Here is a 23,275-nt window from a genome sequence, read left to right as displayed (position 1 = left end):
CATATATCTGAAAGCTCTGCTACACATTTTAAAGATACAGTGAAAAACTAAATTATGAACTTACGAACAAAATTCTAAAGTGTAAAAGACTACCATTATTGTAAGGACATCAGAGAGGCAAATTATACTCAAAGCACAGAACAGTTATAACCTATTGTTAGATTGATTTACTTAGTTTCGTTAAGGTAAAAGCTTAAAGAATCATATTGATAACTGCCCAAGTTGAGAGTAAAAATAATGATATATTATGGCACTTATAAAATATTTAGTGAGTCAAAATGAACAGAAGCAATAAATATACAAGAAATTATGTATGCAAGTGTTCGTTTAGGTAATCAAGGGTTAACACCACACCTGTACAAGTGGATTTGAGAGGTGAATGAGTCATGGCTGAATAGCCAATCAAATGGAAGTCAGTAAAGTTTTACAACCAATTGGATTTTGGTGGTGATTTTAAATGCTTTCTAAGGCCTAGATTTAGAGTTTGGCGTTAGCCGTGAAAACCAGCGTTAGAGGCTCCTAACGCTGGTTTTAGGCTACCGCCGGTATTTGGAGTCACTCAAAATAGGGTCTAACGCTCACTTTCCGGCCGCGACTTTTCCATACCGCAGATCCCCTTACGTCAATTGTGTATCCTATCTTTTCAATGGGATTTCTCTAACTCCGGTATTTAGAGTCGTTTCTGAAGTGAGCGTTAGACATCTAACGACAAAACTACAGCCGCAGGAAAAAAGTCAGTAGTTAAGAGCTTTCTGGGCTAACGCCGGTTTATAAAGCTCTTAACTACTGTGCTCTAAAGTACACTAACACCCATAAACTACCTATGTACCCCTAAACCGAGGTCCCCCCACATCGCCGACACTCGAAAAAATTTTTTTAACCCCTAATCTGCTGACCGCCACCTACGTTATCCTTATGTACCCCTAATCTGCTGCCCCTAACACCGCAGACCCCTGTATTATATTTATTAACCCCTAATCTGCCCCCCTCAACGTCGCCTCCACCTGCCTACACTTATTAACCCCTAATCTGCCGACCGCAAAGCGCCGCCACCTACGTTATCCTTATGTACCCCTAATCTGCTGCCCCTAACACCGCCGACCGCTATATTATATTTATTAACCCCTAATCTGCCCCCCACAACGTCGCCTCCACCTGCCTACACTTCTTAACCCCTAATCTGCCGACCGGACCTGAGCGCTACTATAATAAAGTTATTAACCCCTAATCCGCCTCACTAACCCTATCATAAATAGTATTAACCCCTAATCTGCCCTCCCTAACATCGCCAACACCTAACTTCAATTATTAACCCCTAATCTGCCGACCGAATCTCGCCGCTATTCTAATAAATGTATTAACCCCTAAAGCTAAGTCTAACCCTAATACTAACACCCCCCTAAGTTAAATATAATTTAAATCTAACGAAATTAATTATCTCTTATTAAATAAATTATTCCTATTTAAAGCTAAATACTTACCTGTAAAATAAATCCTAATATAGCTACAATATAAATTATAATTATATTATAGCTATTTTAGGATTTATATTTATTTTACAGGTAACTTTGTATTTATTTTAACCAGGTACAATAGCTATTAAATAGTTAAGAACTATTTAATAGCTAAAATAGTTAAAATAATTACAAATTTACCTGTAAAATAAATCCTAACCTAAGTTACAATTAAACCTAACACTACACTATCAATAAATTAATTAAATAAACTACCTACAATTACCTACAATTAACCTAACACTACACTATCAATAAATTAATTAAATACAATTGCTACAAATAAATACAATTAAATAAACTAACTAAAGTACAAAAAATAAAAAAGAACTAAGTTACAAAAAATAAAAAAATATTTACAAACATAAGAAAAATATTACAACAATTTTAAACTAATTACACCTACTCTAAGCCCCCTAATAAAATAACAAAGCCCCCCAAAATAAAAAAATGCCCTACCCTATTCTAAATTACTAAAGTTCAAAGCTCTTTTACCTTACCAGCCCTGAACAGGGCCCTTTGCGGGGCATGCCCCAAGAAGTTCAGCTCTTTTGCCTGTAAAAGAAAAAATACAATACCCCACCCAACATTACAACCCACCACCCACATACCCCTAATCTAACCCAAACCCCCCTTAAATAAACCTAACACTAAGCCCCTGAAGATCATCCTACCTTGTCTTCACCATACCAGGTTCACCGATCGGTCCAGAAGAGCTCCTCCGATGTCCTGATCCAAGCCCAAGCGGGGGGCTGAAGAAGTCCATGATCCGGCTGAAGTCTTCATCCAAGCGGGCCAGAAGAGGTCTTCCATCCGATTGAAGTCTTCATCCAAGCGGCATCCATCCGGAGCGAAGCGGCAGCATCCTGAAGACCTCCACCGTGGAACATCCATCCTGGCCGACGACTGAACGACGAATGACGGTTCCTTTAAATGACGTCATCCAAGATGGCGTCCCTCAAATTCCGATTGGCTGATAGGATTCTATCAGCCAATCGGAGTTAAGGTAGGAATATTCTGATTGGCTGATGGAATCAGCCAATCAGAATCAAGTTCAATCCGATTGGCTGATCCGATCAGCCAATCAGATTGAGCTCGCATTCTATTGGCTGTTCCGATCAGCCAATAGAATGCGAGCTCAATCTGATTGGCTCATCTTGGATGACGTCATTTAAAGGAACCATCATTCGTCGTTCAGTCGTCGGCCAGGATGGATGTTCCGCGGTGGAGGTCTTCAGGACGCTGCCGCTTCGCTCCGGATGGATCCCGCTTGGATGAAGACTTCAATCGGATGGAAGACCTCTTCTGGCCCGCTTGGATGAAGACTTCAGCCGGATCATGGACCTCTTCAGCCCCCCGCTTGAGCTTGGATCAGGACATCGGAGGAGCTCTTCTGGACCGATCGGTGAACCTGGTATGGTGAAGACAAGGTAGGATGATCTTCAGGGGCTTAGTGTTAGGTTTATTTAAGGGGGGTTTGGGTTAGATTAGGGGTATGTGGGTGGTGGGTTGTAATGTTGGGGGGGGGTATTGTATTTTTTCTTTTACAGGCAAAAGAGCTGAATTTCTTGGGGCATGCCCCGCAAAGGGCCCTGTTCAGGGCTGGTAAGGTAAAAGAGCTTTGAACTTTAGTAATTTAGAATAGGGTAGGGCATTTTTTTATTTTGGGGGGCTTTGTTATTTTATTAGGGGGCTTAGAGTAGGTGTAATTAGTTTAAAATTGTTGTAATATTTTTCTTATGTTTGTAAATATATTTTTATTTTTTGTAACTTAGTTCTTTTTTATTTTTTGTACTTTAGCTAGTTTATTTAATTGTATTTCTTTGTAGCAATTGTATTTAATTAATTTATTGATAGTGTAGTGTTAGGTTAATTGTAGGTAATTGTAGGTAGTTTATTTAATTAATTTATTGATAGTGTAGTGTTAGGTTTATTTGTAACTTAGGTTAGGATTTATTTTACAGGTAAATTTGTAATTATTTTAACTATTTTAGCTATTAAATAGTTCTTAACTATTTAATAGCTATTGTACCTGGTTAAAATAAATACAAAGTTACCTGTAAAATAAATATAAATCCTAAAATAGCTATAATATAATTATAATTTATATTGTAGCTATATTAGGATTTATTTTACAGGTAAGTATTTAGCTTTAAATAGGAATAATTTATTTAATAAGAGATAATTAATTTCGTTAGATTTAAATTATATTTAACTTAGGGGGGTGTTAGTATTAGGGTTAGACTTAGCTTTAGGGGTTAATACATTTATTAGAATAGCGGCGAGATTCGGTCGGCAGATTAGGGGTTAATAATTGAAGTTAGGTGTCGGCGATGTTAGGGAGGGCAGATTAGGGGTTAATACTATTTATGATAGGGTTAGTGAGGCGGATTAGGGGTTAATAACTTTATTATAGTAGCGCTCAGGTCCGGTCGGCAGATTAGGGGTTAATAAGTGTAGGCAGGTGGAGGCGACGTTGTGGGGGGCAGATTAGGGGTTAATAAATATAATATAGGGGTCGGCGATGTTAGGGCAGCAGATTAGGGGTACATAGGGATAATGTAAGTAGCGGCGGTTTATGGAGCGGCAGATTAGGGGTTAATAATAATATGTAGGGGTCAGCGATAGCGGGGGCGGCAGATTAGGGGTTAATAAGTGTAAGGTTAGGGATGTTTAGACTCGGGGTACATGTTAGAGTGTTAGGTGCAGACGTAGGAAGGGTTACAGCATAGCAAACAATGGGGCTGCGTTAGGAGCTGAACGCGGCTTTTTTGCAGGTGTTTGGTTTTTTTTCAGCTCAAACAGCCCCATTGTTTCCTATGGGAGAATCGTGCACGGGCACGTTTTTGAGGCTGGCCGCGTCCGTAAGCAACTCTGGTATCGAGAGTTGAAGCTGCGTTAAAAATGCTCTACGCTCCTTTTTTGGAGCCTAACGCAGCCTTTATGTGGACTCTCGATACCAGAGTTATTTTTATGGTGCGGCCAGAAAAAAGCCGGCGTTAGTTTTTCGGGTCGTTACCGAGAAAACTCCAAATCTAGGCCTATGTTTGTGAATTTCTCAAGCTATGAGTACGGCTATCGCCGAAACGCGTAAGCAGAGAAATACTGACCATTTGTAATTTGTGAAGAGCTGTAAAGTTTTAATTTGAGCCAATGGGCATAATAAAGGTTAAGTTTTACATAAAGAATTTGTCTGGTGCTCCTCAATTGATCATATCTTGATCGCTGTTTGAACTGTATGTAACTGTACTGTGTAATGTATATTTATTAGATAGTATTATTACGTGTGAAACTGTACTGTGTAATGTATATTTATTAGATGGTGTTATTATGTGTGTAACAGTACTGTGTAATGTATATTTATTAGATAGTGTTATTATGTGTGTAACTGTACTGTGTAATGTATATTTATTAGATAGTGTTATTATGTGTATAACTGTACTGTGTAATGTATATTTATTAGATAGTGTTATTATGTGTGTAACTGTACTGTGTAATGTATATTTATTAGATAGTGTTATTATGTGTATAACTGTACTGTGTAATGTAGATTTATTAGATAGTGTTATTATGTGTGTAACTGTACGTTGTAATGTATATTTATTAGATAGTGTTATTATGTGTGTAACTGTACTGTGTAGTGTATATTTATTGGGTGGTGTTATTATGTGTGTAACTGTACTGTGTAATGTATATTTATTGGGTGGTGTTATTATGTGAGTAACTGTACTAGGTAATGTATACTTATTAGATAGTGTTATTATGTGTGTAACTGTACTGTGTAATGTATATTTATTAGATGGTGTTATTATGTGTGTAACTGTACGGTGTAATGTATATTTATTGGGTGGTGTTATTATGTGAGTAACTGTACTAGGTAATGTATATTTATTAGATAGTGTTATTATGTGTGTAACTGTACTGTGTAATGTATATTTATTAGATAGTGTTATTATGTGTGTAACTGTACTGTGTAATGTATATTTATTAGATAGTGTTATTATGTGTGTAACTGTACTGTGTAATGTATATTTATTAGATAATGTTATTATATGTGTAACTGTTATTATATTTGTATTAGATAGTGTTATTATGTGTGTAACTGTACTGTGTAATGTATTGTTATTAGATGGTGTTATTATAAGTGTAACTGTACTGTGTAATGCATATTTATTAGATAGTGTTATTATGTGTGTAACTGTACTGTGTAATGTATATTTATTAGATAATGTTATTATATGTGTAACTGTTATTATATTTGTATTAGTTAGTGTTATTATGTGTGTAACTGTACTGTGCAATGTATATTTATTAGATAGTGTTATTATGTGTGTAGCTGTACTGTGTAATGTATTGTTATTAGATGGTGTTATTATAAGTGTAACTGTACTGTGTAATGCATATTTATTAGATAGTGTTATTATGTGTGTAACTGTACTGTGTGATGTATATTTTTAGATAGTGTTATTATAAGTGTAACTGCACTGTGTAATGTATTTTTATTAGATAGTGTTATTATAAGTGTAACTGTACTGTGTAATGTATATTTATTAGATAGTGTTATTATAAGTGTAACTGTACTGTGTAATGTAAATTTATTAGATAGTGTTATTATGTGTGTAGCTGTACTGTGTAATGTATTGTTATTAGATGGTGTTATTATAAGTGTAACTGTACTGTGTAATGTATATTTATTAGATAGTGTTATTATGTGAGTAACTGTACTGTATTATGTATATTTATTAGATAGTGTTATTATGTGTGTAACTGTACTGTGTAATGTATATTTATTAGATAGTGTTATGTGTGTAACTGTACTGTTTAATTTATATTTATTAGATAGTGTTATTATAAGTGTAACTGTACTGTGTAATGTATATTTATCAGATAGTGTTATTATGTGTGTAACTGTACTGTGTAATGTATATTTATTGGACAGTCTTATTATGTGTGTAACTGTACTGTGTTATGTATATTTATTAGATAGTGTTATTATGTGTGTAACTGTACTGTGTTATGTATATTTATTAGATAGTGTTAATATGTGTGTAACTGTACTATGTTATGTATATTTATCAGACAGTGTTATTATGTGTTTAACTGTACTGTATAATGTATATTTATCAGACAGTGTTATTATAAGTGTAACTGTTCTGTGTAATGTATATTTATTACATAGTGTTATTATGAGTGTAACTGTACTGTGTAATATATATTTATCAGACAGTGTTATTATGTGTGTAACTGTACTATGTAATGTACAGTATATTTATTAGATAGTGTTATTATGTGTGTAACTGTACTGTGTAATGTATATTTATTAAATGGTGTTATTATAAGTGTAACTGTACTGTGTAATGTATATTTATCAGACAGTGTTATTATAAGTGTAACTGTACTGTGTTATGCGTATTTATCAGACAGTGTTATTATGTGTGTAACTGTACTGTGTAATGTATATTTATCAGACAGTGTTATTATGTGTGTAACTGTACTATGTAATGTATATTTATTGGATGGTTATCTGATTTGTGTAACTGTACTGTGTAATGTATATTTATTAGATAGTGTTATTATGTGTGTAGCTGTACTGTGTAATGTATTGTTATTAGATGGTGTTATTATAAGTGTAACTGTACTGTGTAATGCATATTTATTAGATAGTGTTATTATGTGTGTAACTGTACTGTGTAATGTATATTTATTAGATGGTGTTATTATAAGTGTAACTGTACTGTGTAATGTACATTTAATAGATAGTGTTATTATGTGTGTAACTGTACTGTGTGATGTATATTTACTAGATAGTGTTATTATAAGTGTAACTGCACTGTGTAATGTATTTTTATTAGACAGTGTTATTATAAGTGTAACTGTACTGTGTAATGTATATTTATTAGATAGTGTTATTATGTGTGTAGCTGTACTGTGTAATGTATTTTTATTAGATGGTGTTATTATAAGTGTAACTGTACTGTGTAATGTATATTTATTAGATAGTGTTATTATGTGTGTAACTGTACTGTGTTATGTATATTTATCAAACAGTGTTATTATGTGTGTAACTGTACTGTGTAATGTATATGTATTAGATAATGTTATTATGTGTGTAACTGTACTGTGTTATGTATATTTATCAGACAGTTTTATTATGTGTGTAACTGTACTATGTAATTTACAGTATATTTATTAGATAGTGTTATTATGTGTGTAACTGTACTGTGTAATGTATATTTATTAGACAGTGTTATTTTGTGTGTAACTGTACTGTGTAATGTATATTTATTAAATAGTGTTATTATGTGTGTAACCGTACTGTGTAATGTATATTTATTAGATAGTGTTATTATAAGTGCAACTGTACTGTGTAATGTATATTTATTAGATAGTGTTATTATAAGTGTAACTGTACTGTGTAATGTTTATTTATTAGATAGTGTTATTATGTGTGTAACTGTACTGTGTAAGGTATATTTATTAGATTGTGTTATAAGTGTAACTGTACTGTGTAATGTATATTTATTAGATAGTGTTATTTTAAGTGTAACTGTACTGTGTGATATATATTTATTAGATAGTGTTATTATAAGTGTAACTGTACTGTGTAATGTATTTTATTAGATAGTGTTATTATAAGTGTAACTGTACTGTGTAATGTATATTTATTAGATAGTGTTATTATAAGTGTAACTGTACTGTGTAATGTATATTTATTAGATAGTGTTATTATGTGTGTAACTGTACTGTGTAATGTATATTTTTTAGACAGTCTTATTATGTGTGTAACTGTACTGTGTTATGTATATTTATTAGAGAGTGTTATTATGTGTGTAACTGTACTGTGTAATGTATATTTATTAGATAGTGTTAATATGTTTGTAACTCTACTGTGTTATGTATATTTATCAGACAGTGTTATTATGTGTGTAACTGTACTGTGTAATGTATATTTATCAGACAGTGTTATTATAAGTGTAACTGTACTGTGTAATGTATATTTATCAGACAGTGTTATTATGTGTGTAACTGTACTATGTAATGTATATTTATTGGATGGTTATCTGATTTGTGTAACTGTACTGTGTAATGTATATTTATTAGATAGTGTTATTATGTGTGTAGCTGTACTGTGTAATGTATTGTTATTAGATGGTGTTATTATAAGTGTAACTGTACTGTGTAATGCATATTTATTAGATAGTGTTATTATGTGTGTAACTGTACTGTGTAATGTATATTTATTAGATGGTGTTATTATAAGTGTAACTGTACTGTGTAATGTACATTTAATAGATAGTGTTATTATGTGTGTAACTGTACTGTGTGATGTATATTTACTAGATAGTGTTATTATAAGTGTAACTGCACTGTGTAATGTATTTTTATTAGACAGTGTTATTATAAGTGTAACTGTACTGTGTAATGTATATTTATTAGATAGTGTTATTATGTGTGTAGCTGTACTGTGTAATGTATTTTTATTAGATGGTGTTATTATAAGTGTAACTGTACTGTGTAATGTATATTTATTAGATAGTGTTATTATGTGTGTAACTGTACTGTGTTATGTATATTTATCAAACAGTGTTATTATGTGTGTAACTGTACTGTGTAATGTATATGTATTAGATAATGTTATTATGTGTGTAACTGTACTGTGTTATGTATATTTATCAGACAGTTTTATTATGTGTGTAACTGTACTATGTAATTTACAGTATATTTATTAGATAGTGTTATTATGTGGGTAACTGTACTGTGTAATGTATATTTATTAGACAGTGTTATTTTGTGTGTAACTGTACTGTGTAATGTATATTTATTAAATAGTGTTATTATGTGTGTAACCGTACTGTGTAATGTATATTTATTAGATAGTGTTATTATAAGTGCAACTGTACTGTGTAATGTATATTTATTAGATAGTGTTATTATAAGTGTAACTGTACTGTGTAATGTTTATTTATTAGATAGTGTTATTATGTGTGTAACTGTACTGTGTAAGGTATATTTATTAGATTGTGTTATAAGTGTAACTGTACTGTGTAATGTATATTTATTAGATAGTGTTATTTTAAGTGTAACTGTACTGTGTGATATATATTTATTAGATAGTGTTATTATAAGTGTAACTGTACTGTGTAATGTATTTTATTAGATAGTGTTATTATAAGTGTAACTGTACTGTGTAATGTATATTTATTAGATAGTGTTATTATAAGTGTAACTGTACTGTGTAATGTATATTTATTAGATAGTGTTATTATGTGTGTAACTGTACTGTGTAATGTATATTTTTTAGACAGTCTTATTATGTGTGTAACTGTACTGTGTTATGTATATTTATTAGAGAGTGTTATTATGTGTGTAACTGTACTGTGTAATGTATATTTATTAGATAGTGTTAATATGTTTGTAACTCTACTGTGTTATGTATATTTATCAGACAGTGTTATTATGTGTGTAACTGTACTGTGTAATGTATATTTATCAGACAGTGTTATTATAAGTGTAACTGTTCTGTGTAATGTATATTTATTAGATAGTGTTATTATGTGTGTAACTGTACTGTGTAATATATATTTATCAGACTGTGTTATTATGTGTGTAACTGTACTGTGTAATGTATATTTATTAGATGGTGTTATTATAAGTGTAACTGTACTGTGTAGCGTATGTTTATCAGACAGTGTTATTATAAGTGTAACTGTACTGTGTTATGTATATTTATCAGACAGTGTTATTATGTGTGTAACTGTACTGTGTAATGTATATTTATCAGACAGTGTTATTATGTGTGTAACTGTACTGTGTAATGTATATTTATTAGATGGTTTTATTATGTGTGTAACTGTTCTGTGTAATGTATATTTATTAGATAGTGTTAATATGAGTGTAACTGTATTGTGTAATGTATATTTATTAGATGGTGTTATTATAAGTGTAACTGTACTGTGTAATGTATTGTTATTAGATGGTGTTATTATGTGTGTAACTGCACTGTGTAATGTATATTTATTAGATAGTGTTATTATGTGTGTAACTGTACTGTGTAATGTATATTTATTAGATAGTGTTATTATGTGTGTAAATGTACTATGTAATGAATATTTATTAGATAGTGTTATTATGTGTATAACTGTACTGTGTAATGTATATTTATTAGATAGTGTTATTATGTGTGTAACTGTACTGTGTAATGTATATTTATTAGATAGTGTTATTATAAGTGTATCTGTACTGTGTAATGTATATTTATTAGATGGTGTTATTATGTGTGTAACTGTACTGTGTTATGTATATTTATCAGACAGTGTTATTATATGTGTAACTGTACTGTGTAATGTATATTTATTAGATAGTGTTATTATAAGTGTAACTGTACTTTGTAATGTATATTTGTTAGATAGTGTTATTATGTGTGTAACTGTACTGTGTAATGTATATTTATCAGATAGTGTTATTATGTGTGTAACTGTACTGTGTAATGTATATTTATTAGATAGTGTTATTATGTATGTAACTGTACTGTGTAATTTATATTTATTAGATAGTGTTATTATGTGTGTAACTCTACTGTGTAATGTATATTTATTAGACAGTGTTATTATAAGTTTAACTGTACTTTGTAATGTATATTTATTAGATAGTGTTATTATAAGTGTAACTGTACTGTGTAATGTATATTTATTAGATAGTGTTATTATGTGTGTAACTGTACTGTGTAATGTATATTTATCAGATAGTGTTATTATGTGTGTAACTGTACTGTGTAATGTATATTTATTAGATAGTGTTATTATGTGTGTAACTGTACTGTGTAGTGTATATTTATCAGATGGTGTTATTATGTGTGTAACTGTACTTTGTAATGTATATTTATTAGACAGTGTTATTATGTGTGTAACTGTACTGTGTAATGTATATTTATTAGATAGTGTTATTATGTGTGTAACTGTACTGTGTAATGTATTTTTATTAGATAGTGTTATTATGTGAGTAACTGTACTATGTAATGTATATTTATTAGATGGTGTTATTATGTGTGTAACTCTACTGTGTAATGTATATTTATTAGACAGTGTTATTATGTGTGTAAATGTACTGTGTAATGTATATTTATTAGATAGTGTTATTATGTGTGTAACTGTACTTTGTAATGTATATTTATTAGATAGTGTTATTATGTGTGTAACTGTACTTTGTAATGTATATTTATTAGATAGTGTTATTATAAGTGTAACTGTACTGTGTAATGTATATTTATTAGATAGTGTTATTATGTGTGTAACTGTACTGTGTAATGTATATTTTTTAGACAGTCTTATTATGTGTGTAACTGTACTGTGTTATGTATATTTATTAGAGAGTGTTATTATGTGTGTAACTGTACTGTGTAATGTATATTTATTAGATAGTGTTAATATGTGTGTAACTCTACTGTGTTATGTATATTTATCAGACAGTGTTATTATGTGTGTAACTGTACTGTGTAATGTATATTTATCAGACAGTGTTATTATAAGTGTAACTGTTCTGTGTAATGTATATTTATTAGATAGTGTTATTATGAGTGTAACTGTACTGTGTAATATATATTTATCAGACTGTGTTATTATGTGTGTAACTGTACTGTGTAATGTATATTTATTAGATGGTGTTATTATAAGTGTAACTGTACTGTGTAGCGTATGTTTATCAGACAGTGTTATTATAAGTGTAACTGTACTGTGTTATGTATATTTATCAGACAGTGTTATTATGTGTGTAACTGTACTGTGTAATGTATATTTATCAGACAGTGTTATTATGTGTGTAACTGTACTGTGTAATGTATATTTATTAGATGGTTTTATTATGTGTGTAACTGTTCTGTGTAATGTATATTTATTAGATAGTGTTAATATGAGTGTAACTGTATTGTGTAATGTATATTTATTAGATGGTGTTATTATAAGTGTAACTGTACTGTGTAATGTATTGTTATTAGATGGTGTTATTATGTGTGTAACTGCACTGTGTAATGTATATTTATTAGATAGTGTTATTATGTGTGTAACTGTACTGTGTAATGTATATTTATTAGATAGTGTTATTATGTGTGTAAATGTACTATGTAATGAATATTTATTAGATAGTGTTATTATGTGTATAACTGTACTGTGTAATGTATATTTATTAGATAGTGTTATTATGTGTGTAACTGTACTGTGTAATGTATATTTATTAGATAGTGTTATTATAAGTGTATCTGTACTGTGTAATGTATATTTATTAGATGGTGTTATTATGTGTGTAACTGTACTGTGTTATGTATATTTATCAGACAGTGTTATTATATGTGTAACTGTACTGTGTAATGTATATTTATTAGATAGTGTTATTATAAGTGTAACTGTACTTTGTAATGTATATTTATTAGATAGTGTTATTATGTGTGTAACTGTACTGTGTAATGTATATTTATCAGATAGTGTTATTATGTGTGTAACTGTACTGTGTAATGTATATTTATTAGATAGTGTTATTATGTATGTAACTGTACTGTGTAATTTATATTTATTAGATAGTGTTATTATGTGTGTAACTCTACTGTGTAATGTATATTTATTAGACAGTGTTATTATAAGTGTAACTGTACTTTGTAATGTATATTTATTAGATAGTGTTATTATAAGTGTAACTGTACTGTGTAATGTATATTTATTAGATAGTGTTATTATGTGTGTAACTGTACTGTGTAATGTATATTTTTTAGACAGTCTTATTATGTGTGTAACTGTACTGTGTTATGTATATTTATTAGAGAGTGTTATTATGTGTGTAACTGTACTGTGTAATGTATATTTATTAGATAGTGTTAATATGTTTGTAACTCTACTGTGTTATGTATATTTATCAGACAGTGTTATTATGTGTGTAACTGTACTGTGTAATGTATATTTATCAGACAGTGTTATTATAAGTGTAACTGTTCTGTGTAATGTATATTTATTAGATAGTGTTATTATGAGTGTAACTGTACTGTGTAATATATATTTATCAGACTGTGTTATTATGTGTGTAACTGTACTGTGTAATGTATATTTATTAGATGGTGTTATTATAAGTGTAACTGTACTGTGTAGCGTATGTTTATCAGACAGTGTTATTATAAGTGTAACTGTACTGTGTTATGTATATTTATCAGACAGTGTTATTATGTGTGTAACTGTACTGTGTAATGTATATTTATCAGACAGTGTTATTATGTGTGTAACTGTACTGTGTAATGTATATTTATTAGATGGTTTTATTATGTGTGTAACTGTTCTGTGTAATGTATATTTATTAGATAGTGTTAATATGAGTGTAACTGTATTGTGTAATGTATATTTATTAGATGGTGTTATTATAAGTGTAACTGTACTGTGTAATGTATTGTTATTAGATGGTGTTATTATGTGTGTAACTGTACTGTGTAATGTATATTTATTAGATAGTGTTATTATGTGTGTAACTGTACTGTGTAATGTATATTTATTAGATAGTGTTATTATGTGTGTAAATGTACTATGTAATGTATATTTATTAGATAGTGTTATTATGTGTATAACTGTACTGTGTAATGTATATTTATTAGATAGTGTTATTATGTGTGTAACTGTACTGTGTAATGTATATTTATTAGATAGTGTTATTATAAGTGTATCTGTACTGTGTAATGTATATTTATTAGATGGTGTTATTATGTGTGTAACTGTACTGTGTTATGTATATTTATCAGACAGTGTTATTATATGTGTAACTGTACTGTGTAATGTATATTTATTAGATAGTGTTATTATAAGTGTAACTGTACTTTGTAATGTATATTTATTAGATAGTGTTATTATGTGTGTAACTGTACTGTGTAATGTATATTTATCAGATAGTGTTATTATGTGTGTAACTGTACTGTGTAATGTATATTTATTAGATAGTGTTATTATGTATGTAACTGTACTGTGTAATTTATATTTATTAGATAGTGTTATTATGTGTGTAACTCTACTGTGTAATGTATATTTATTAGACAGTGTTATTATAAGTTTAACTGTACTTTGTAATGTATATTTATTAGATAGTGTTATTATAAGTGTAACTGTACTGTGTAATGTATATTTATTAGATAGTGTTATTATGTGTGTAACTGTACTGTGTAATGTATATTTATCAGATAGTGTTATTATGTGTGTAACTGTACTGTGTAATGTATATTTATTAGATAGTGTTATTATGTGTGTAACTGTACTGTGTAGTGTATATTTATCAGATGGTGTTATTATGTGTGTAACTGTACTTTGTAATGTATATTTATTAGACAGTGTTATTATGTGTGTAACTGTACTGTGTAATGTATATTTATTAGATAGTGTTATTATGTGTGTAACTGTACTGTGTAATGTATTTTTATTAGATAGTGTTATTATGTGAGTAACTGTACTATGTAATGTATATTTATTAGATGGTGTTATTATGTGTGTAACTCTACTGTGTAATGTATATTTATTAGACAGTGTTATTATGTGTGTAAATGTACTGTGTAATGTATATTTATTAGATAGTGTTATTATGTGTGTAACTGTACTTTGTAATGTATATTTATTAGATAGTGTTATTATGTGTGTAACTGTACTTTGTAATGTATATTTATTAGATAGTGTTATTATAAGTGTAACTGTACTGTGTAATGTATATTTATTAGATAGTGTTATTATGTGTGTAACTGTACTGTGTAATGTATATTTTTTAGACAGTCTTATTATGTGTGTAACTGTACTGTGTTATGTATATTTATTAGAGAGTGTTATTATGTGTGTAACTGTACTGTGTAATGTATATTTATTAGATAGTGTTAATATGTGTGTAACTCTACTGTGTTATGTATATTTATCAGACAGTGTTATTATGTGTGTAACTGTACTGTGTAATGTATATTTATCAGACAGTGTTATTATAAGTGTAACTGTTCTGTGTAATGTATATTTATTAGATAGTGTTATTATGAGTGTAACTGTACTGTGTAATATATATTTATCAGACTGTGTTATTATGTGTGTAACTGTACTGTGTAATGTATATTTATTAGATGGTGTTATTATAAGTGTAACTGTACTGTGTAGCGTATGTTTATCAGACAGTGTTATTATAAGTGTAACTGTACTGTGTTATGTATATTTATCAGACAGTGTTATTATGTGTGTAACTGTACTGTGTAATGTATATTTATCAGACAGTGTTATTATGTGTGTAACTGTACTGTGTAATGTATATTTATTAGATGGTTTTATTATGTGTGTAACTGTTCTGTGTAATGTATATTTATTAGATAGTGTTAATATGAGTGTAACTGTATTGTGTAATGTATATTTATTAGATGGTGTTATTATAAGTGTAACTGTACTGTGTAATGTATTGTTATTAGATGGTGTTATTATGTGTGTAACTGTACTGTGTAATGTATATTTATTAGATAGTGTTATTATGTGTGTAACTGTACTGTGTAATGTATATTTATTAGATAGTGTTATTATGTGTGTAAATGTACTATGTAATGAATATTTATTAGATAGTGTTATTATGTGTGTAACTGTACTGTGTAATGTATATTTATTAGATAGTGTTATTATGTGTGTAACTGTACTGTGTAATGTATATTTATTAGATAGTGTTATTATAAGTGTATCTGTACTGTGTAATGTATATTTATTAGATGGTGTTATTATGTGTGTAACTGTACTGTGTTATGTATATTTATCAGACAGTGTTATTATATGTGTAACTGTACTGTGTAATGTATATTTATTAGATAGTGTTATTATAAGTGTAACTGTACTTTGTAATGTATATTTATTAGATAGTGTTATTATGTGTGTAACTGTACTGTGTAATGTATATTTATCAGATAGTGTTATTATGTGTGTAACTGTACTGTGTAATGTATATTTATTAGATAGTGTTATTATGTATGTAACTGTACTGTGTAATTTATATTTATTAGATAGTGTTATTATGTGTGTAACTCTACTGTGTAATGTATATTTATTAGACAGTGTTATTATAAGTGTAACTGTACTTTGTAATGTATATTTATTAGATAGTGTTATTATAAGTGTAACTGTACTGTGTAATGTATATTTATTAGATAGTGTTATTATGTGTGTAACTGTACTGTGTAATGTATATTTATCAGATAGTGTTATTATGTGTGTAACTGTACTGTGTAATGTATATTTATTAGATAGTGTTATTATGTGTGTAACTGTACTGTGTAGTGTATATTTATCAGATGGTGTTATTATGTGTGTAACTGTACTTTGTAATGTATATTTATTAGACAGTGTTATTATGTGTGTAACTGTACTGTGTAATGTATATTTATTAGATAGTGTTATTATGTGTGTAACTGTACTGTGTAATGTATATTTATTAGATAGTGTTATTATGTGAGTAACTGTACTATGTAATGTATATTTATTAGATGGTGTTATTATGTGTGTAACTCTACTGTGTAATGTATATTTATTAGACAGTGTTATTATGTGTGTAAATGTACTGTGTAATGTATATTTATTAGATAGTGTTATTATGTGTGTAACTGTACTTTGTAATGTATATTTATTAGATAGTGTTATTATGTGTGTAACTGTACTTTGTAATGTATATTTATTAGATAGTGTTATTATAAGTGTAACTGTACTTTGTAATATATATTTATTAGATAGTGTTATTATGTGTGTAGCTGTACTGTGTAATGTATATTTATTAGATAGTGTTATTATGTGTGTAACTGTACTTTGTAATGTATATTTATTAGATAGTGTTATTATGTGTGTAACTGTACTGTGTAATGTATATTTATTAGATGGTGTTATTATAAGTGTAACTGTACTGTGTAATGTACATTTAATAGATAGTGTTATTATGTGTGTAACTGTACTGTGTGATGTATATTTACTAGATAGTGTTATTATAAGTGTAACTACACTGTGTAATGTATTTTTATTAGACAGTGTTATTATAAGTGTAACTGTACTGTGTAATGTATATTTATTAGATAGTGTTATTATGTGTGTAGCTGTACTGTGTAATGTATTTTTATTAGATGGTGTTATTATAAGTGTAACTGTACTGTGTAATGTATATTTATTAGATAGTGTTATTATGTGTGTAACTGTACTGTGTTATGTATATTTATCAAACAGTGTTATTATGTGTGTAACTGTACTGTGTAATGTATATGTATTAGATAATGTTATTATGTGTGTAACTGTACTGTGTTATGTATATTTATCAGACAGTTTTATTATGTGTGTAACTGTACTATGTAATTTACAGTATATTTATTAGATAGTGTTATTATGTGTGTAACTGTACTGTGTAATGTATATTTATTAGACAGTGTTATTTTGTGTGTAACTGTACTGTGTAATGTATATTTATTAAATAGTGTTATTATGTGTGTAACCGTACTGTGTAATGTATATTTATTAGATAGTGTTATTATAAGTGCAACTGTACTGTGTAATGTATATTTATTAGATAGTGTTATTATAAGTGTAACTGTACTGTGTAATGTTTATTTATTAGATAGTGTTATTATGTGTGTAACTGTACTGTGTAAGGTATATTTATTAGATTGTGTTATAAGTGTAACTGTACTGTGTAATGTATATTTATTATATAGTGTTATTATAAGTGTAACTGTACTGTGTGATATATATTTATTAGATAGTGTTATTATAAGTGTAACTGTACTGTGTAATGTATTTTATTAGATAGTGTTATTATAAGTGTAACTGTACTGTGTAATGTATATTTATTAGATAGTGTTATTATAAGTGTAACTGTACTGTGTAATGTATATTTATTAGATAGTGTTATTATGTGTGTAACTGTACTGTGTAATGTATATTTTTTAGACAGTCTTATTATGTGTGTAACTGTACTGTGTTATGAATATTTATTAGAGAGTGTTATTATGTGTGTAACTGTACTGTGTAATGTATATTTATTAGATAGTGTTAATATGTGTGTAACTCTACTGTGTTATGTATATTTATCAGACAGTGTTATTATGTGTGTAACTGTACTGTGTAATGTATATTTATCAGACAGTGTTATTATAAGTGTAACTGTTCTGTGTAATGTATATTTATTAGATAGTGTTATTATGAGTGTAACTGTACTGTGTAATATATATTTATCAGACTGTGTTATTATGTGTGTAACTGTACTGTGTAATGTATATTTATTAGATGGTGTTATTATAAGTGTAACTGTACTGTGTAGCGTATGTTTATCAGACAGTGTTATTATAAGTGTAACTGTACTGTGTTATGTATATTTATCAGACAGTGTTATTATGTGTGTAACTGTACTGTGTAATGTATATTTATCAGACAGTGTTATTATGTGTGTAACTGTACTGTGTAATGTATATTTATTAGATGGTTTTATTATGTGTGTAACTGTTCTGTGTAATGTATATTTATTAGATAGTGTTAATATGAGTGTAACTGTATTGTGTAATGTATATTTATTAGATGGTGTTATTATAAGTGTAACTGTACTGTGTAATGTATTGTTATTAGATGGTGTTATTATGTGTGTAACTGCACTGTGTAATGTATATTTATTAGATAGTGTTATTATGTGTGTAACTGTACTGTGTAATGTATATTTATTAGATAGTGTTATTATGTGTGTAAATGTACTATGTAATGAATATTTATTAGATAGTGTTATTATGTGTATAACTGTACTGTGTAATGTATATTTATTAGATAGTGTTATTATGTGTGTAACTGTACTGTGTAATGTATATTTATTAGATAGTGTTATTATAAGTGTATCTGTACTGTGTAATGTATATTTATTAGATGGTGTTATTATGTGTGTAACTGTTCTGTGTTATGTATATTTATCAGACAGTGTTATTATATGTGTAACTGTACTGTGTAATGTATATTTATTAGCTAGTGTTATTATAAGTGTAACTGTACTTTGTAATGTATATTTATTAGATAGTGTTATTATGTGTGTAACTGTACTGTGTAATGTATATTTATCAGATAGTGTTATTATGTGTGTAACTGTACTGTGTAATGTATATTTATTAGATAGTGTTATTATGTATGTAACTGTACTGTGTAATTTATATTTATTAGATAGTGTTATTATGTGTGTAACTCTACTGTGTAATGTATATTTATTAGACAGTGTTATTATAAGTGTAACTGTACTTTGTAATGTATATTTATTAGATAGTGTTATTATAAGTGTAACTGTACTGTGTAATGTATATTTATTAGATAGTGTTATTATGTGTGTAACTGTACTGTGTAATGTATATTTATCAGATAGTGTTATTATAAGTGTAACTGTACTGTGTAATGTATATTTATTAGATGGTGTTATTATGTGTGTAACAGTACTGTGTAATGTATATTTATTAGATAGTGTTATTATGTGTGTAACTGTACTGTGTAATGTATATTTATTAGATAGTGTTATTATGTGTGTAACTGTACTGTGTAGTGTATATTTATCAGATGGTGTTATTATGTGTGTAACTGTACTTTGTAATGTATATTTATTAGACAGTGTTATTATGTGTGTAACTGTACTGTGTAATGTATATTTATTAGATAGTGTTATTATGTGTGTAACTGTACTGTGTAATGTATATTTATTAGATAGTGTTATTATGTGAGTAACTGTACTATGTAATGTATATTTATTAGATGGTGTTATTATGTGTGTAACTCTACTGTGTAATGTATATTTATTAGACAGTGTTATTATGTGTGTAAATGTACTGTGTAATGTATATTTATTAGATAGTGTTATTATGTGTGTAACTGTACTGTGTAATGTATATTTATTAGATGGTGTTATTATGTGTGTAACAGTACTGTGTAATGTATATTTATTAGATAGTGTTATTATGTGTGTAACTGTACTGTGTAATGTATATTTATTAGATAGTGTTATTATGTGTGTAACTGTACTGTGTAGTGTATATTTATCAGATGGTGTTATTATGTGTGTAACTGTACTTTGTAATGTATATTTATTAGACAGTGTTATTATGTGTGTAACTGTACTGTGTAATGTATATTTATTAGATAGTGTTATTATGTGTGTAACTGTACTGTGTAATGTATATTTATTAGATAGTGTTATTATGTGAGTAACTGTACTATGTAATGTATATTTATTAGATGGTGTTATTATGTGTGTAACTCTACTGTGTAATGTATATTTATTAGACAGTGTTATTATGTGTGTAAATGTACTGTGTAATGTATATTTATTAGATAGTGTTATTATGTGTGTAACTGTACTTTGTAATGTATATTTATTAGATAGTGTTATTATGTGTGTAACTGTACTGTGTAATGTATATTTATTAGATAGTGTTATTATAAGTGTAACTGTACTGTGTAATGTATATTTATTAGATAGTGTTATTATGTGTGTAACTGTACTTTGTAATGTATATTTATTAGATAGTGTTATTATAAGTGTAACTGTACTTTGTAATATATATTTATTAGATAGTGTTATTATGTGTGTAACTGTACTGTGTAATGTATATTTATTAGATAGTGTTATTATAAGTGTAACTGTACTTTGTAATATATATTTATTAGATAGTGTTATTATGTGTGTAGCTGTACTGTGTAATGTATATTTATTAGATAGTGTTATTATGTGTGTAACTGTACTTTGTAATGTATTTTTTATGTTTTGTGACATTGTTCTGTTTTGCGAAATAGTTAACCAGAGCTCTAGCGTAACTTGCGATTGCGCTCAAGTGATCGCTTTTACTTTCAACTTGAAAACCTGACGCGTGCAAACAGCCGTGAAAAAACCCTTATTGCTTGTGCATAACTGTTAATGCTCCACTTGTAATCCGGCCTATTAGCTTAAAATGCTCTGAAATTGATAGGAAAAAGCTACAGAGATCCTCATGACAATTTGTGAACAAATTCAGACTGAAATGCGGAACTAGATTTTGTGCAGATATTTGTGTATTGTGTTTTTATTGTTGTAAAGACCACAATTCATTGCAAGATTTCTGCTTATTAGCTAGTGAGTTATTTATACCTTGTGCACAAATGCACATTTCCTCTTCATTCTAATATCTATAAATACTACTTAACTTGTTTAAACAAAGCCTTGTGCTGTACATGATATTTCTTATATTTTAATGTGATAAACTAGATAGGCACTTCCATAACCCGAGACTGTCAGCCTGTTCTGGGATATGAAGAATTATAAAAAGAGACATAAAAACCACCAGTAACCATTTCTACAACTGAAATTATAAGGACAAATAAACAAGAAACTTGCGGACCCTAAAAAGAGTTATGTGCTTTGTCAGCCAGTAAAGAATCATCTTCCAGTTAGTGAGTGACTCACAGGACACTGCTGGGAAACAGGAGCAAGGGGACATTCCCAGGGGAAGTCACTGACACATGAGGCTAACACATGACAGCAAGTGAAGAACTTCTGCAAATAATGAAAACCATATGCTGAGCTGAAGCTCCAGACACATATGAGAGGGATTATAGCGAGATCCCCAGGGTCACCTACAGATCAGCCAGCACAATACGTCTCAGCGCTTGACTGAGCTGCCAATCTCACTCAGGGCACTCCTGAAAATCCTCTCTATAAAACAGAGCTATTACCTATGTACAGTTATATGCACACATAGGTGCTGTCAAGCTGTATCACCAATACCAGTATACCCTCTAATGAGCTGAGACCCCTGTGCCAAAATACACTCAGCCATCAACCCTGTGCCAAGTTACCCTCAACTAATAGCCCCTGTGCCAAGTAACTCTTAACTATTACCTCATGTGCCAAGTTACTCTCAACTATTGCCCCTGTGCCAAGTTACCCTCAACTATTAGCCCCTGTGCCAAGTAACTCTCAACTATTACCTCCTGTGCCAAGTTACTCTCAACTATTACTCCCTGTGCCAATTTACCATCAGCCAGCACAATACGTCTCAGCGCTTGACTGAGCTGCCAACCTCACTCAGGGCACTCCTGAAAATCCTCTCTATAAAACAGAGCTATTACCTATGTACAGTTATATGCACACATAGGTGCTGTCAAGCTGTATCACCAATACCAGTATACCCTCTAATGAGCTGAGACCCCTGTGCCAAAATACACTCAGCCATCAACCCTGTGCCAAGTTACCCTCAACTAATAGCCCCTGTGCCAAGTAACTCTTAACTATTACCTCATGTGCCAAGTTACTCTCAACTATTGCCCCTGTGCCAAGTTACCCTCAACTATTAGCCCCTGTGCCAAGTAACTCTCAACTATTACCTCCTGTGCCAAGTTACTCTCAACTATTACTCCCTGTGCCAATTTACCATCAGCCAGCACAATACGTCTCAGCGCTTGACTGAGCTGCCAAGCATAAGTTCACATTTTCAAAGTGAACATTTTATAAGTGAGGCACTAATTTTTAAGAATTAAACAAGAATTAAACAAGGATTGGGCAAGGGGCAAGACACAAGGCAAGTACTCTTGTAATACTATGTTTTATGTATCTCATTGTATCCTTATGCAAGTGCTGCTGTAACACTGTGTCTTATGTGTTTACTTGGTTCCCACTTTCAGAATAATTCTCAATATCTTCATATTCCTTTTTGCTACCTCTTGTCTCTATAACAAATTACATTACTCACTTACTCCTTCTCCCTCTCCACCTGC

Source organism: Bombina bombina, chromosome 4, assembly GCF_027579735.1.
Source record: "Bombina bombina isolate aBomBom1 chromosome 4, aBomBom1.pri, whole genome shotgun sequence".
NCBI lineage: Eukaryota > Metazoa > Chordata > Amphibia > Anura > Bombinatoridae > Bombina > Bombina bombina.
Note: the sequence above shows the minus strand (reverse complement) of the source record.